This window comes from Enhydra lutris, unplaced genomic scaffold, assembly GCF_002288905.1.
Source record: "Enhydra lutris kenyoni isolate GAN:26980312 unplaced genomic scaffold, ASM228890v2 scaffoldscaffold5, whole genome shotgun sequence".
Classification (NCBI taxonomy): domain Eukaryota; kingdom Metazoa; phylum Chordata; class Mammalia; order Carnivora; family Mustelidae; genus Enhydra; species Enhydra lutris.
The window spans coordinates 30,417,104-30,435,668 of record NW_019154089.1 but is presented as its reverse complement, the minus strand read 5'-3'; the positions used below and the strand labels follow the sequence as shown (position 1 = coordinate 30,435,668).

General features: G+C 49.4%; 1 protein-coding gene and 1 long non-coding RNA gene across 2 annotated transcripts in view; both read right to left on the bottom strand.

Moving 5' to 3' along the window:
- LOC111141010 (ADAM metallopeptidase domain 19) overlaps positions 1-18,565 on the bottom strand; it is a 111,391-nt gene that overhangs the window by 31,888 nt on the left and 60,938 nt on the right. The window lies entirely within an intron of this gene.
- Positions 9,584-16,140, bottom strand: LOC111141011. Its single transcript, XR_002640179.1, has 3 exons — positions 16,068-16,140; positions 10,269-10,345; positions 9,584-9,639 (listed from the first exon to the last, which is right to left on the bottom strand). It is a non-coding gene; the product is annotated as an uncharacterized LOC111141011 (long non-coding RNA).

The window sequence follows — 18,565 nt, the reverse complement described above, 5'->3', positions numbered from 1 at the left end:
AAAAAAGGAAAGGGTGCTGGAAAAACCAATATCCACATCAGTTACAAAGCTAAATTCTTCTCAAAGCAGAACCTGATGTTCCCTCGGCCTGAAATGCCCTTCACCCCCACCTTTTTGCCCAGTTAACACCTGCTTATCCTTTAAGGCAGCTCAAGGCCACCTGCTCTTGCCACTAGCGTTCTTAAAGGCAGCTCTTCAGGCCTGAAGCCTAGTTTCTTTCCATGACCTGTACTGCTCCAGGACCCGTGCTTTGGGAGTGTGGACTAGATAAAGCTGCCTTGGGATGAGGTCTTTTGGGGAGCTGGTAACTACAGCATCTGGATGGGGCATGAGACAGACGGAGCTCTGATGAGTTCTGTCCTAGGGGAGCCCCAGGCAAGGCTGTGGCATTAGATCATGGCAAGTGTTCAGCTCATGGTGACTGTCCCTGCCCAGATGTGTTTAGCTGTGGCTGAGTCACTACATAAAGTGAGAATTGGAGGTGAAATATGGCTAGTTTAGGCAAATACATGCTCTGGAGCCTGAACCTACTCTTTTTTTTTTTTTTTTTTTTTTTATTTTATTTGTTTACAGAGAGATAGCACAAGTAGGCAGAGTGGCAGGCAGAGGGAGAAGGAGAAGCAGGCTCTCCACTGAGCAGGGAGTCCAATGTGGTGCTTGATCCCAGGACCCTGGGATCATGACCTGAGCCAAAGGCAGAGACTTAACCCACTGAGCTACCCAAGTGCCCCCTGAACCTACTCTTATGTGTCAGCATCAACATCCTCCCCTGGGAGCTTTCCCCAATTCCCAAAACCATGCCAGACCTTTCATGATCTTTGCTCTAATCCTCTATAACGATCAATCTTGGCAGTCACCACACTTGAGTTTTTGTGCTGCTACTGTAAACTCTGATGCCAGGGACAGGTCTGTCTTAATCTTCTCAGGCCAAACACTGTGTTTGACACATATGAGAAAATCAAGATATCATTGATGAACAGATGAAATGGAAGAGTGAGAGAGATGAGTGTTCATCAACTTTTAGGAGTCAAGCCCCGTGAGAAGCTGGCTGATTTGAGAAATACAGAATTAAAGGGTAAACAGCTATTCCTTACGTCAGTAGTTGTCAAACTTGCTTGTGTCCAGAATCACCCAGAAGGCTTGTTAAAATAGGGATTCTTGGACGCCAGCCCCACAGATTAGGACTCAGCACTGCGTCTGGGGTGGGGCCCAAGAATTTGCACTCAAAAGTTCCCAGGTTCTGCTGATGCTTTGGGAACCATGGTTCTAATTTGGCACCAAGGGGATTATAAAAATGGACCCACACATGGGCAGGAAAATTGTATTCAATAAGATGACTGATTATCCTTACTATGTTTGCAAAAAATTTTTTGGCAATTTCTGTAGAGAATTTATGGGCTCCCTAAGAATAAGCACCAGAACCAAAAGGTCTTAAGACTCAGTTTAAGAAATGTTAATCCAGGGGCGTCTGGGTGGCTCAGTGGGTTGGGCCTCTGCCTTTGGCTCAGGTCATGATCTCAGGGTCCTGGGATCGAGCCCCGCATTGGGCTCTCTGCTCAACGGGGAGCTTGCTTCCTCCTCTCTCTCTGCCTGCCTCTCTGCCTACTTGTGATCTCTCTCTATCAAAAAAATAAATAAAATCTTAAAAAAAAAAAGAAATATTAATCCAGATAATGCTAGTTGCTGATCTTCTATTTGATTAATGTATTAAGCCAGAAGATTTTTTTTTTCCCCAACTATATTTAAAATAGCTAGAAGAGCTCTTGGTCAGATTTAAGGCCAAAATCACATGACATACTGAAGAAAGAAGAATGTTTCAGCATTTCCCCAAAGTGGTTGGAAGCCTAAAATGGAAGCTATCAACAGAGTAGCTTTTCCGCTAAAACCCACTGTCTCCCCCTTACCTCTGCATAATCAGCCACGAGGTAAAGCTCCACATACTTCATGGAGTGTAAATCTTCCCTTTTCATCTAAGAAAGAGATATGAGCGGATCAGAGCTATAGAAGTGGTGGGTGTGGCCTCATTTTAAAACAAACTGCTTAGAAATGGTATTGGTTAATAAGCAGTGCCCCCCCCCCTTACTGACTTCACACTTGATGCTGGCCACAGTCCCCACCACCGTCACGACACCTTCCGCCCGCCATCTTGGTTATTGCTGGGGCTGCTCTGGGACTACAGGTCCAGTCCTTCATACTCAAAAACTAATGAGCTGGGCTGGCAAGTACAGGGGCCACCAAACTGTGAGGGAACATGCTGACAACCCTGTTCCCAAAACACACTGAAACCACATACCTCTATTTCCAGCATACATAAACACAAGTATTCTGTGCATATGGTTAAGCAGTTATTCCAAAAGGAGAGGCATATTTTTCTTTCTCACATTTTAAGGTTTCTGAAATCAGCATCTCAGGGTGTTTTAAATGTCATAGTGCTTTCCCCCAAAACAGTTATTCCATCCAATACAAGTGTATTTCACACAGCAGTGAACAAGATAGTGACTTAGAATTTTTATTCTAAGAGAAAGGTTATTTCTTCCTCCCTGGCCATCTCTTTTAATTTGGAAATACTCATGGATCCAAAGGAAGGATCCTCAGAGGGGACAAACCTACCCCCAGGTTGATTCCTATACTGAGACTCACCCTGCGAGGTCGTTTCTTGGTCTGGTTGGTGAAATGAAGGACCCAGTCCCCGGGGGTGGACTTGGAGTGCTCGGCCCCACAGTTCCCCAGGGGTAGCTTGAGATGTTCAGATCTGTAAATAAGGTGGTGGCCCTCGCTGTCAGGCAGGGGCTCGATGATGTAGCTGAGGTTACTGCTCACCACAATCAGTCCCCTGTCAATGGGAGAAACAGAATCTCTGGTCAAAGATTATAGTCTTGGAAAAGTCTCTTGCTCAGGCCTCAGGTTTTCCATATGCAAAGTGACATGGTTGGTTCTGATCGTTGGTTCTTAACTTTACTATGGGATCATGACCCTTTTGGTAAGAATCTGACATCAACTCGGACTTTCTCTCCAGGGAAATCTGTACATGTATATGAAAGCTGGTACACAATTGCAAGTACTGAAAGCTGGTTACGGAGAAGCTGAAAGGGTCTAAAAAGGCTCACCAAGGACAGTTAATATATAAAGGATGGTAAGACAAGGATTCCAAAAAGCCCCCCAACTCAAACATGGCATATGACAAATCAAAAGTTGAAACCTAGAGACTGAGAAAATGATGGCCTGGTGACTGGAAAGGAAAACAGTGGTGTGGGAGTGGGGAGTCCAAGTTCTGGTGTTCACTCCAACGTTAAGCTGTCAAATGGTCTTCAACAAATCTCTTTAAAAAAAAAAATCGCTCACTTTTCCCATGTGTAAATGCAAGTGATAATTAACTAATTTAACAGGACTCCAGATGATTAAATGGAAAGATTTTTGTGTACAGAAGAAACCGAAGCTAGAGGCATCACCGATGTGATTGCTACTAGCCCGAGTCGGGCCGCTCTTCAGTGAAGTTATGTCCACAACCAAGGATTGAGAGTACTCTTGGCTCCTGGTTATAGACACAAACACTGAACTAAGAATAAGGACATGCGTTCATTCATTTTATTCTTTCACTCACTGAACTTTTCACCTGTACTAGATGTGATCTAGACATAATCCCTGTTCTCAAGTCATTCTCAGTTTCATTGGAGGACGGCCATTCATTCCACAAGTCAGTCATTCATGGTTTCCTGAGCTCCTGCTATGTGCCAGGCATCGAGCCAGATGAGGAGGATGGAGACGTGAACAAGACAGACAGAGTCCCGGCCCCCGTGGAGCTTAGACTCTGAACCTGGGAATAAACCACTGGAGTACAGAACAGAGTATATAACAGAGCACAAAGGTTTCATCGCCCCTAACGCTAATGGATTGGACACAGCTGCCTGGGAGCATCACATCAATGAGGCTTCCAAGGCCATGACCTACTACTGATCACTACCACACATAATCCATGGAAGGGTGAGTATGGGCCCATGTAGCAGGCGTGATGCGGTGAGATGAATACTGTAGCAAAGGAAGGCATTCAGTCAGGGCTCTGCGGGAGGAAGAAGCCCAGTAACAAGTCCTAGGGCACCAGTAGTATTTCATGGGCTCCAAAACCTCAGGCCCTCATCTGTCCAGAAATTTCAAAGCTAAGGTATCTCCAAGTCGGTCTTTGCCTCTCCAAACTGGCAGGACCTCTCTCTGGCTGCCCCAGCTTCCACCTCCACCCCTACCCCCTCAAATCCCCACCCAGGTTTTCCCCTTTGGGAAGAGCCTGTGATGCTTGCCGGAGAGATAGCGCCAAGCGGATCAGCAGCAGCCTTCCTGGAACCCATCCCTGGCTGACCTCATTCCGGTGCCCGGGAGCCTGACGACTTCCCAGCTGCCTCACCCAGGCTGACACAGCAACCCCCTCGGCAGGACACCCAAGGTGCTCCCTCAACAGCTGGAGGTGGGAGTGGGTGAACAGCCAGGGTCACATCCGCTCTCGAGTCCAGACAGGAAAGGGCAGAGGGCAGAGCCACTGTGGGCATCCTGTTCCCAAGCTTTTCTTCTCATCGCGGCTGACCAAGGCCCCTCCCATGACCTCAGTTTCCCCCAGTGACTCCAAACATTGGAGACAGAGGGCTTGACAGCAAGTCAGATGATGGTTTTATGCCCATCAGGTTGTGGCTGCGAAGATAACACCCAGTGAGTGGAAAGTTCCGCGCAGGAACCAGTGAAGGTCCCCGTGGGGCCGACCCAGCAGGCATTGCTTGAACCTGCCTCTGGTCAAACAGAGCAGAGACCAAGCCAGAGTTTGGTCCATGGTGAGTAATATTAATCATGGTGGCTATGTGGAGGTTTTGCTATAGCCCGGGCACTGTGCTGAGTATTTCCTTCTTCACCCTAACATTTCTGACCCCCATTGTGCAAACAAGAGCACTAAGACTAGGTGAGGTTAATAAACTGCCCCAAGTCACACAGGTAGTCAGAACACAAGCAGTCTGGTCCCAGGTCTCACAACCTTAACCACACTGTCACACTACCTCTGTCACACAGCCCTGTAGAGTAGGGCAGAAAGATACTCCCGGTTTACAGATGGCTACAGCTGACAGGCATGAGTAACTCTCCGCAGAGGTGAGATCGGCCCGTCAGAAGCAAGATACCAGTCTGTCGGGAGATAAGAAGACAAAGGAGGCATTTAGCCCATTTTCCTTGTGAGAGGCCATTTTTTTGAGAGTTAACCATAGGCCAGGCTCTGGGCTTATAATCATCATTCTTTTTTTCTTTTTTCAGCGTTATAAGGCATCATCATGAGTCCCATTTTATAGATGAGGAAACTGAGCCCCAGAGAGGTTGCATAACAAGGTCTGATGGGTATCCAGAGCCAAAGATTTAAGTTCTGGCAGCCTCTGGGCCAACTGCCTCCATCAGTGAGTTCCAAACTGAGGGGTCATAGATCTCCAGGATCAGAGCCCCCAGATCTACCTATCAGACCATTCTGCGGTGTACATTAACGTGACAGATGTCGGAGACTCTGATTCTGGGGCTGGAGCATCTGCAGCGTAAACAAGTCGAGCGGTAATTCCCAGCGCAGGCACACTCAGGAAATCTGGCCTGGAGCCCAGGCTTGGTGGCAGAAGCCTGTCCTTTCACAAAAGCCCAGACGATTCTGCTTCGGAGAGTGGCAGATACTAGGTCTCAGGACACTGAGAACTTGTGGCCACTCCCCACCCCTCCCCCTACTGTGGTCCCTGGTAACGGCCCCGTGGCACAGCTGCAGTCCTCCCCGACTGCCTGGGTTGGAGGAGAAGCTGGCATGAACCCCAGAACTTCACAGTGAGCACCAGCTCCCACAATGGTCAGGGGATTTCTTAGAATCCACTTCCCGTGGCCCCCCATCATCACCCCCAAATCCTGCTAGCTGCTCTCCCCTGAGCACCCACAGGTCGTTTATCTTTCCAGGAGCCTCAGTTGATCTAATTTGCTAAATGTAAGCACTGGCAGAGCTCAGTCAGGGGGCACAGGAGGGGGACGCAGGAAGCTGGGAAGCTGGGACCTCATGCGCTATTCTCCAGTCCACTCTCCACCCTATTGCTCATTGTTAAGAGCTTGATATAAATGAAATTATACAGAGGAACCTTGGCAGGGAAGGGCAGGCAGGCAGTGGCGGGTGATTCGTGCTTAACTCCTGAATGATCACGGGACTCCCCCAAATGCACCCTTGAACGACCTAGGCAAGAAGTGCCTCGTAGGAATGTGTCCATTCAGAGCTAAACCTAAGGAGACACATCCCAGGTCCCTACATCCAGAGCTGCCCTAAGAGGTAACCACCCTGTTCCCCTTCTTTCCCTCCCCTCCCCGCCCTGGCCCCAATCTGCATCCAATGAGAAAAAGGTATTGCGAGCATCAAAAGCGGCACAGAAGGAAGAAGGCACATAGGTGATGTGCTCCCTTGGGTATGGGGTGGCAAGGCACAAGTGGAGAGCGTAAGCTCAGGAGGGAGCACACAAGGCTCAAACTCGGGCTGCTGTCTACTAGCATTGTGCTAAGTCCACAGTGCTGGCCGGCTCACACCGTGGCTGTGATAACTGACTGGAGTACAGGGAGCCGTTCCCTAGCCACTCAGCACACATATACGGAACCTACAATGTGCCAGGGACTGTTTTAGGCACTGGGGAGGCAACAGGACTGAAAGGAGTCCCTGCTCTCAAGGAGACCACCCTCATCCCCTAATGTAAATCCACCGAAGATGTCACAGATGTTCTCATTTTATAGGCGAGAAAACCAACACCGGGGATTAGGCTCTAGATGAGACTGGTTCGACTCCAGGATCCACACAGGTCACGGCTTACTCTGTGCTGGACACAGAGGCAGCGTTTATGATGTGTTCTTCAGAAGCCAGGCCAGGTTTTCAAAGGCAGAAGGCCATGCCCCTCCCCAGGAGAGGGGCTGACAGGGCTGCCTTGCTGCCACCCCATCCCGCCCCAGGCACCGGCCTCCCTGGGACCATGCACTCTCTGTAGCTCAGAACTTCCAACGTTCAACAGTCCTTTGCGTGATCTGATCTGTTTTCTTTTTCAGATGAGAGGAACCAAAGCCCAGGGAAAAAGGAACGTGCACAGTTACCCAGTGAGTTAATGTTAGAGCTGGGGCAGATCCCAGCCTTCTGGTGAACAGGCTCCTCATTCCCCAGGGGGGCCCTGACCCCAGCCCCCGGACCCCGGACCCACCGTCCCCTTCCAGCCTCTGCCCCATGAGCACCATCCACAACGAAGGCCCACGGGAAACGCCAGTCCAGCCACGGCAAAGACAAGCAGAGAATGATTTGGGAAAGGCAAAACTCAGAGACCCCATCTCCAGGAGGTGTGGAGTCTCAAAGGTGGGTCCCTTGACTAAATTCTGAGCTCCTTCCAGGCCATCATGCACACATTCTTACACATTCTCTCACATTTCTGATCTCATGTTCTCTCTCCCGCCCTCTCTCACAGACCTGGATCCTGGGGTGAAGGGTCAGTATAACCACAGTGGAAGTGGGGCCCAGGGTTTTGAGGACAGAGCTGTTATCAGATTTACTATATATATCCTTGAAAGACCTTCAATGTAATTAAACTTGTCTGACCTTCATAAAGACACTATGTAGCCATTTGAAGAATGAGCTAGATCTATGTGTGCCTAAGACATAATGTTAAGTGAGAAAAACATTTCATAGTGTTATGTATAGGGTTATCTTATTTGGATTAAGAAACACCATGTATACACACACTTATGTCTTTCAGTTATATATATCCCCAAGAGCAACTGGTTGGAACGGTGGGAGGGGATAAGGAACTTCCACTTCTTTTAACTTGAAACTAGATTATTTGAATGGTTAACACATCAGTTATGCAATAATAACTTTTAAACAGCATTTTGTTTAAAAATAAGCAACTTACCAATGAGGTTAAAAAAAGTTTTACTGCAATCAATACCTCTCTTGCTGGCAGAGAGCGAGCTAGGGACACATACACACGCATATACACACACAGCGTGTCTCCTAGAACCTGCAGGTTCACTCACGGTCACTTCATCCCGATACTGTCTGGATTCCTTCACAGATAACCATCCCTCCTTACATTGATCCTATGTGCTCCTCTGCAAAGCGTTTGTGCATGTAAGAAGTCAGGTGGACATTTAAAGGATGAGTTGTTGATCAGAGACGGGCTGGGGGGCCTGGACACCCAACATCCCTAGTGAAATGGTATGCCCCATCTTTCTGCTGGTGTTTTTTGTAAGGATCCGTAGCTGTCACACAATTCTCAAAGGTGTCAGCAGCCCAAATACGATTATAAAACAGGATGTGACCTACCAATGTTCTTTTTTTGCAAGAAATATTTCTAAAAGGATAAACAAGAAACTGCTAACAATGGCTGCCGCTGGTGGAGGGGGGCCTGGAAATCCTGGGTGAAAAAGGACCCTATCTTTCATGGGACCCTCTCTTTTGTACTACTTGAATTTGTTTTTACCATGATCATGGATCACTGCTCCAATTAAAGTCACTCAAACATTGCTTTGGAGAGAAGAGGGGGGCCCGAAACAATCTGGAAACTCTGGAAACTCAGGGGAACTCCTCTGTATTTGTATGACCAGCCAAAGATTCCATCTGGTATAAATCCTACCTATTTTCTCTAAGCAAAAGAGCACATTCCCAGGAGAGAAGCGCCATCACTATGGAGGTTGCTCCACGAAGCATGGCTTTATGAGCCGTGGGGAGGGACTTGAGGGTTACATGGGTCTGAGGTCTGCTGCTGCTGCAGCTGTTCCTTCTCTAGGGTCCGAATGAGACATCTGGTATACGTTTCCGGCTCTTAAGCCAGCCGGGCCCACAGATGCCCTTCAGTTCTTAAGGTGTGCAGTGAGAAGGCTGGGAAAGTAAGACGGGTAACTGCAGCAGAGGGAAGCGTGCAGAACACAAACACATGGGCGGCTCAGCCGGTTTCCCCCTGTCAGCACGGCTGCGGGAATGATTTGTGAGAACCCAAGCCAAGTTCCCACTGCTCCAGACCCTGGACACAGAGGAAGAGGCAGGGAGAAGCGAGTCACACCTGCGTGTTCCCTTTCTTCCTTCTTGGGACAGACATTGTTTACTTGCAGACCACAGGTGGTGGCAGCTGGGCCTGTAAACACCACTGCAGACCAGTTGGCTTGGCTCAACCAGGTCATCTGAGCAGAGGATCGGGAGCCACGGGTATGGTCTTCCAGCCAAAGCTCATTTCCTGCCTAATTCCCTCCGGCAGACGCACTGAGAAGCCTTACAGAGGAGACATGGCCAATTTATAAACAAACACACGAGGGGCCTTGCACTTGCATGTGAGCCTGGGTGAAGTCTCAGCACAGGGCTTCACGGTAGAGGGCTCTAGTTAACATAGATTCTCTGCCTCGCCTGTCATCCTGAAAATCACCTAGCTTCTCCCTTCTCTTCCTCCCTCCTCTTCTCCTAAATGCCCGGTTCCTTTTTCATCTCCTGCTAGTTCTGAGACCAGCAAAGAGCAAAGGAGAAGTGGGAATAAGCACTCACGCTCATTTCAAGTGTATGAACCATGACTTTTATTTTCTGTATTATGATGATGCTTTGATAGCTGGGGCCTTGCCCTTCTCAGGATTAGCCAATTCCTAGGGACGGTAAACAACTTTGAGATGCAGGCTCTCACCCTCTCAGCCAGTCCCCCTGCCCAGATCACCCCGGGGGCAGGTGCCACCCTATTAGCCAGTCCCCCTGCCCTGATCACCCTGGGAGCTGGTGCCAGACAACTAGGAACAGCCCTTTTGCCCCAGATCCCACTTCAAAGTGGCCAATCCAAAGCCAGCTTACCCTGCCATGCCGGTTTCTTCCTATAGAAACCAAAGCGAAGACTCCTGCCCACATCCCCTCACCTCCCACAACCTGGCCCCTGACTGACCCCTGTGCTTCCCTATGTGGTGTGCCCCTTCTCTTGGGATCTTGAGTACAGCAAACTGTTTTTTCAGTGGTAGTCATCTCCTGACCTGCTGGCTTCCCCATGCCTAAATAATAAAGAAACCTGAAGTTCCTCAAGAAAGAGAAAGCTCAAGCCCAGTGAATCTGTGGATTATCCGGGACTTTCCTTGTCTCTCCGAAGCTCAGCCCTTCGCAGAACTGGCTTGCATACACTCTCAATGGACAGCCTCTCAAGGTCCCTGCCCAAGGCCAGCCCTGCTTGTCCTAAAAATTCCATGCGTGCGGGGAGTGCCAGGCGCCCCCCAGCGCGGCCAGGGCCTCTTACCTCATTCCCCGGCACGTGCTGAGTGTCACACTGGACTGCTCGGCCTTCCTCACCGTCCCGTGGTAAAAGCAGTGGTCCTAGCGAGGAGAAGAGGGGGCTGGTCAGGCGAAAGGACACTGATAAGCTTGGCAACGTTCATGTTCCGTGAAGGTCAGGGACGATTATGCACGCCCTAACTTACAGTCTGCAAAGAGCTTCCTAAACCACCCTTTTATTTGATCCTCGTAATAGTCCTGGGACAGAGCAGATGTCATCATTCCAGTGAACAGATGAACAACCGAGATTCAGAGAAGCAGAAAGATTTGCTAAAGGTCTCCCTGTTAGAGAAGCCAGGACATCAGGTCTAGCTCAGGGCTCTTGCCATGACACGTGGCTACAGGCCACGATGGCTTCTGAAGAGCCTGCCTCCCTGCTCGAGTCACCTCCGGGATCCCCTGCAGAGTTGAGATGCGTGTCCTCCCAGAATCTCAGAATGTGACCTTCTTTGGGACAGGGTCTTTTCAGATGGCATTAAGTTCAGATGAAGTCATACTGGACTGATGTCCTTGGAAAAAGAGGGGAGGACACAGAGAGCCCGAGGGAGAGAGAAGAGGCCATCTGAAGTCGGCTGCAGAGATTAGGGTGATCCAGCTGCAAGCCAAGGAGCACCGTGGACTGACGGGGGCCGCCAGAAGCTAGACGAGGCAAGGAAGCATCCTTCCCTAGAGACCACAGAGGAAGCCTGGCCCTGCTGACACCATGATTTTGGACTTCCAGCCTCCGGAACTGTGTTTTGCACCTCTAAGTTCACAGTGCTTTGCCACAGCAGCCCTGGGAAACGGAGAGCTCCCCACTTCCCCACCTCCCTGAATCCCTGTGTGCCTGGATCAAACCCGATTTGGCACCTGCAGCCACAGACGCCTGGAGGGCTGATGCTGCTCTCACATCGGTGTGTCTCACAGCCATCTGGTCCTCCTGACCTGGCTGGACTCCCCTTGACTACAAGCAGCTGCTGAATGCTGCTCCAGGCCAGGCCCCCCGCTACGTCCGGGAGACACAACAAGGAGAGAGCACGCACGTCTCCAGCCTTCCTGGGACTTAGCGTCTTGCGAGAGCCAATCTTAATTAAAAAGCCATACAGAGATTTAATTACAAACTCTGAAGAGAGGCTTGAAATCCAAGTTGGAGGTGCCAGCCGAGTGTATTATAAGTAGGGGAACCAGAGCATCTAAGAGGCCACCCGGGACACAGCTAGGAGCAGCGAAGCACCAAAGAGACCGATGGGCGCAGCCCACGACTGTCCCCAGCACACACAAGGGCACACTCCTATAAACTTCTTCCCACATAGTTCAAGGGAGCTCAGCTGCTCAGAAGAGAGAGAGGGAAAAATCCCCAGGGCAGAGGCGGGTTTCGCAAAGGTGTTAGGAAGGGTCTGAGCTCTGCAGCTGCAGACACGGGAGTTTTTTCTTTCCCCACAGTGCCCAGGCAGGTTCAATCAGAAATCTCGGGCATCTGCCTACGATCTGCCCGGCGATCCCTCACTAGGACCACACTTGTTGTGGTCGTTCCTCGGTCGGAAGCCAGCAGGGACAGGACCCAGGAGGCGGCAAACCCATTCGTTCACAAACCCATTCATCGGCACTCTCTGGCCCCACCTCCCGCCCAGCTCTGGGCAGGGCAATGGCCTGATGACTAAACGCAGGCACGCTGGTGCGGCCCGGCTGGATCTACATGCAAGCGCCCACACCTGCCTGTGGTCGAAACAGTTCCACAACCTCCCTCCGACCTCCAGTGTCTTTGGTCTCTACCTCATGAGGTGCTTGTGAGAAAACTCTCCATTGAGGACCTGTGGTAGGCAATAAACCTTAGTGATCGTGATACAGGCCTTAAAGTCAAAGGTGGGATGTGGCTACGAGGGAGCCGGAAGCCCACCGAGGGCCTGAACCCTCAGTGGTCCCACACCAATTCTGGGTCATACACAGCTGAGCCACATGCCAGGTCACAGGCTACGGGCCAGGCCGGAACTCAGCTCAGGGGCAGGGTCCAGAGCACGGGTGTCCTCTCTCATGGCGACAACCTGCTGGCTGGCGGCGTGGCTCGGCTCCTCCACCCATTCTAGCTCAGGACAAGAGATAGGCAGCGGCTTCTCTCTTTGCATCAAACTCTCCTGGACTTCCAGTGCACCAGATGCCGGCATTCAGAGGAACACTGCGGAAAGGCGCTGTGCCGGCACCTGTGAAGGGAGGTGAGGCAGGCATAACCCCCCTTCCAGCCGGGATTCCACCTGCTTGCAGATGCCGGTCGTCACACAGGCCCCCAGATGCCGGTCGTCACACAGGCCCCCAGATGCCGGCTGTCACACAGGCCCCCTCTGCCAGACTCCCAAGACCTGGAGACGTATCATCAACTCGCAGCTTCTGAACCGATCCTTACAACTCAGCCACAGGGCCATGAACTCCACAGCCCGCATCATTCACCAGTGGAAGACGAGGCCAGGCCCATATAGGGTCAGTGGGGTTTGCAGATGTTGGAATGACGGAGAGTCAAAAAGTTCAGAAATGAGGATCAGCTACAGTTTCAAAAATCCGGGTCCCTCTACAAATCAAGAGAATTCAAATCCAGGGATGGACACGAAGAATCCCCGGGCCTCTTCCCATCTTTGAGATGATGCTAATAGTGTTCACCAAGGTGCCCTCTCAAACAGCATAACAGTGGACTTTAATAACATGCTTTAGATCGACCAAGCGCTTTCACACACATCATCACACATGCTAATGATACCTGCCATTTCTATTGTAAACCATGAGGCTAACATCCATCCAGCCCTGGAGACTGGAAAAAAAACTAATGGAGATTTTTTTTCCTTTAATTCTGACAATCTCACAGCCTTATGAGGTAGGTATTTTAACTGCCATTTTTTAAAAAGGGAAATTAAAGGTGGGAGAGGTTTCCTGTGGCTCACAAGGTCACACAGCCAGGAGGAGACTGGAACCACGGCAAGCCTAACTTGAGACTCGCCGGCCTCTCTGAGCAAAAGCAGCCCCAGGAAAGTGTGCAGGAATGAACTGGTCACAGCTCTACTCTCTTCTAGCCCCACCAGGGACTTAATTCTAGTCTAAGCCTTGCCACTGGCTGGTTATCTGAACATAAACATGTTATTTTCTCTCTTCTCAATTTCCTCATGAGTAAAATGTGGCGCTGGCAGATATGTTTACAAATTCCCACAAAATCGGTGACTCATCTTACCCTTCTATAGCTCTGAGAGTCAGATCTTAATATATCCAATTTTCTGATGAAGAAACTCAATACCAGTGTGGACAAAAGCATTGGTTAAGGTCACAGAGCTGGTTAAAGTCTACATGCCTGGCCTCAGACTCCAAATCTGAACTCCGCTGGCCTGAAGGATGAGTCTGACGGTTCCCAGGGCTCCCAGTAGCCCAGGCCAAGGCTGGTCGCAGGGCGTAGCCCTCCATGTTTGGGTCAGGCACAGCTAAATGGTGTATTCTATTCTCATTTCTCTTTGAAGTCCTCAGCTCCCAGGTAAGAAAGCGGAGAAGGAGTTCCATGGGGCTGGATGGGGGCTTTGCAAGGGTCCAGTAGGAGGGATGTACGAAAATAATGGGTCGTCCCATACTGCAGCTAGGATGTGCTTCGGTCAACAGGACCTTCAGGAAAGAGGGGTGTTCCAGGGGTGAGGGGAAGTTCTCTTCCACTCCTTTGTTTCTGAAAGGCCCTCACAGCATCTCTGCCTGATGCTGAGTGCACAAAGAACAAGTAAATGAACAGTCATGAAGTCACCGCATTCCTTCTCAGCCTCTCAGGCTGAGGGGGCCACCCAAGGGGGCTTTCACAGCAGGAAGTATGAGCTCATGGCAAACTTGTGCACTGAGACCCATTCTTGAGCTGCGGGTGGAGAAGTGCCAAAGCCAAACTCAGAGGACGGTGCTTGGTGAGGTCCTGGGGCTTTCGAGGCACGCCTGCTTCCTCCCTGGAGGCAGAGAGTGGAGGTCTCCATAATGGAGGGAGTTTCGACCAAGGGGCACTGAAGAAGGCGAGGAGCCACGCCTAGAGAGCCTCCCCAGAGATGAGAAGACAAGGTCAACCTGCCTGCCCGTGGATCCTGGCCACACTGCCAACTCCTCCCCCCTCCAGAAAGGTCTTGGTGAAGAAGACAGCACTGATGGAACACAGCTCCTCAGCTACCCGATTGCTATGCTCCCAACCTCTCAGATCTGTCAAAACTTAGAAGTCCTGGGTCCCTTTCCCCATTCAAGGCTAATCTGATAAACTAATCTGAGCTTTTACTGACGGAGAGTGGCTGTCCTTGTCTTCTGGACATCTGCGCTCCAGCAGAGATATTTTAAAGACGGGTCATGGAGACCCATGAAGCTTCTCTGATTCCACGAGAAGCTTCCAGAAGAACACTGAGGCTAAGGGGCCTATCCTGCTACCCTATTCACCACACTCCGCATCTGCATGCCACCCACTTCCATGACGTCCTGCCCCAAAGGCAGAAGACCACTGCTGCTCCTGCTGGAGTCCATCTTCCCTCCTTCACCCTATCTCATCTGCACATACTGAGAAAGTTCACTCTAATCCAGAGTTTCTCATCTTGGGCACTGTTGACATTTGGGGCCGCATAACTCTCTGTTGTGGAGGGGCCACCTTATGCATTATAGGACACTTAGCGGCTTTCCTGGCTTCTACCCACCAGATGCCAGTAGCATCCACCTCCCAGTTGTGACAGTCAAAACTGTCTCCAGACGCTGCCAAGTGTCCCCTCCTTTGCTGGCTGAAATGGTCAACCAAACAAATAGAATATTTTTTGGTAACTGCATCTGATTAAAATTGACCTCATCAACATGAAACCTATCTTCTTTACATTAACAAAAGTTTAAGTAAAAGAGATGATTTAGGCAAAATTACTCCTAGCTAAGAACCACTGCTCTGATCCCGCCAACACTAACGGTCCCCTGGTAGGAAAAGTCAGCAAACTGTGAAATGGGTACAGTTCACTACCTTAAATGCCCACCAGTGGGGTGTGGTGAAGCACACTAAAATGCATCCATATGACAAACGATTTGACAGACTATTTTTTTTTAACAGATTTTACTTATTTATTTATTTGAGAGTCCAGCAGGAGGAGGGAGAAGGACAAGCAGACTTCAAGTTGAGTGCAGAGCCCAACTCGGGGCTCAATCCCAGGACCCTGAGATCATGACCTGAGCTGAAATCAAGAGTTGGATGCTAAACCAACTGAGCCACCCAGGCACCCCTGAAAGACCATTTTTTAAGTGACAAATCTTTGTGCAAATATCTGAACTCAAAAACACTTTGAAAGAAAAAAAAAAAAATCCAGTATAAACACTGCAGCAAAACAAGAAAATCTGCATAGCCTGAAATTACATTGAGAAGGCAGACTACAAAACCTTATCCATCCATATGGGAAAGGATCAATTAAACATCTAATTAAGTGACACGGCAGGATCCCTGGTAACTCATTTCTTTCACTTACACTTTTGTTAATATGTGGGTGATTAACACCCAACAAAGAAAATGTATGCTTCGTAATGATTTATACCAATTTTAATCAGATGCAATTACCTGAACTACTGTTCGTCTGACCATTTTAGCCAGCAGAGAAGAGGGCGGCCTTATGAGACAACAAATTTACAGAATGCTTCTCCTGCTCACGCCCTTGGTCTTGGGTCAGGGCAAACAAACCCTTCAGAGGGGGTCTGTCTCCACCATGCATCTCCTCACTCCCCAGGGGTGGGACGAGGATAGGCCAACTGCAGATCTTTGTTGACCTGAACTTACCTCAGATTTCAGCCTGGTGGTCTGAGGGCTGCCACTTGGAGTGTAATGGGTTTCCGTGTAGGCTGGAGCAAAAAGGTACCTGCAAAGAATAAACAAAGGCTTTTGTCTCTTTAGGTGATGGCCTCTGCCCTCCTGGAAACAGCGGCCAGCCATTCTCAATGACCCAGGAAGAACCACCCAAGCTTCTCCTAGCACAAGAAAATAAGCCGCCATAAGGGCCTCGGGAACAAAAAGAAAACCAGGAGGAAGGGGATTAGTTTGTATTCAGTGGGTTCATCACCTAGTTTGGACACAACCAGAGGAAGCAGACAAAGCTAAAGCAGCATTGCAATGCTTTCTGCAACCTAGAATATATACACGCAAACACACACTGAGAACTTGCCAAGGTCCGCGGACTCAGATCTGGGACCTACACTGGTAATGTTAGCACGGCGCCCACCAGCTTTCAGTATCAGCATGCCAGGTTTTCTTTAAGGGAAACTCTCTTTCCTGTTGCATGTTTTAGTGTCCCACCTGGCCCTGGCCAACGGTGTCCCAGGAACCAAGCTAAGCCAATGGAATGATGTTGCAAAAACCGACCAGATGGGAGTCATTCATCTGTTCCTTTGTTCCCGCTGCGGGACTTCCCCGCACGGCCTTTGCCTGCCTTTTCTGAGACCTGGTGGCTCAGATTTCTTGAGACCTGCTGTTTCTGTGCATTACCCTTACAGACAATTCTGGTTTTTTATCTTTTCTTTTCTAAAATTGGACATTGGTTTCTCCCTTGCCACAGACCCCTTGAGGCTGAGGCTAAGACTCTCTCACCAAAGGCAAAGGCAACACCAAACAAGGTTCCTAGAATTTCTCTAAAAGTTTAAAGAAAAATAAAAGAGCCAAGTGGAGGTTTCAACTAGCTCAGCCACATTAAAGGCAAAATGCATCTATAGAAAGTTGAAGTCCAGGGGCAAAGAGGGGGTCTCAGGTCCGTAAGAGAAGAGAAATTGGGAGTCTAACAAAAAAGAATTAAGTGAAAATGCGTGAAGAGAGCTTAACGGCAAGCCTAGACTCACAGAGTGAGCTCAGTAAAGGTCAGCAATCATCATCATTGCTTCCACCAGGAATAATAACAGAAGAACCCAGAAAAAACAGATGGAATGTACCTCTTTCCCCCTAACTGTCCCCAGTCATTAATCCTCCAGCTGATCACTTGAGAGAGGTGAAAAAGCAATTAGCTCATTCTCAACCCCATTTCCTGGGTCTGCTTTCACAGATAGCATTATGGACAGCTAGTTATGGGTTCAGAGTTTAATGGTCTATCTCAGTGCCAGTGGGAAACCTGAATTTTCTCACAGGAAATGCACTCCTGGCAAATACATTTTTAACCTCTTTTTGAGTCTTAGGGCGGGAGAATCATTGATTCAGTCACATGAAGATGCTCCGAAGAGAACATTCCAGATTGAACCTCAGAGATGGCCACATTCTTGTCAGTCCCTGGCCATGTCTTCAGCAGGGTAAGCATTGTTCTGTAGCTTCTTATTCTGAGGATCTCATCATAGGACTCTCAGAGCCTCAGGGTTAAAAGGGACTTTTGTAATCATTTAGCCAAACTCACTGGACTGTGGGTTCCCTGAGAACAATGGCACAGGTGCTTTGTTCAAGGCTTCTCCCCACCTCCCAGCACCTCCCAGCACCTCCCAGCAGGCAATACAAAGTTTACTCTGTGAATGAGTGGATGAATGGATGAATGAACAGGTGAATGAATGAACCTTCTACTTGTGTGGGAATCTGCCAGATGGCCATTCAGTACTGGACATCTCCAGTGACACGGAGCTCATGAGAGCCCCCACTCCATTTCGGAACCCATTTAGCAGTCAGAGAAAGTTCTTACACAGAACCTCTCTGTAACTGGCGCCCACTGGCCTCATTCTGTCTTCTGAATCCACATGGAATGATCTGCTTCTTTTTCTGCCTAACAGCCGTTTCAGGACCAGCAGCGGCAGCATAGTCTAGGAATTAGTTAAAACTGTAGATTGCTAGACCCCACCGCAGATGTACTGGGGCAGAGAGAAACTCAGCCACCCTTTGTAATAACTCCCGAAGTGATTTTGATGCAGAAGCACCACCCTAGACCACAAGTTAGTGAGTTAACTTTTAAGGTAGGCACACCTCAGAAATATCAAAGTGTCTCACTCCCCAAGCCCCCATCATCTTCCTGCCTCTACCACATCCTGGATCATTCTGAACCTGAAAAACCCAGAAAAGTTCCATCGAAACAGTTCACACATATTTAAGTGTTAAACCGTTGAACACACCCACGTACAACAGACCCCTGAGGTAGGTCCTAATCCTTTCCCCACTGTGTGACTAAATACCCTGGAAACTCCACATTTAACTTGTCCAAGTTCTCCCGGCACGATGTCAGGGCCAGGTTTCAGACCCGGAGCTGTTGGCCCAGACCATACTTTTTAAGCACTTTTCTGCTCTGTTTTTTCTTAGAAATTGGAAGCATAAAACTAAAA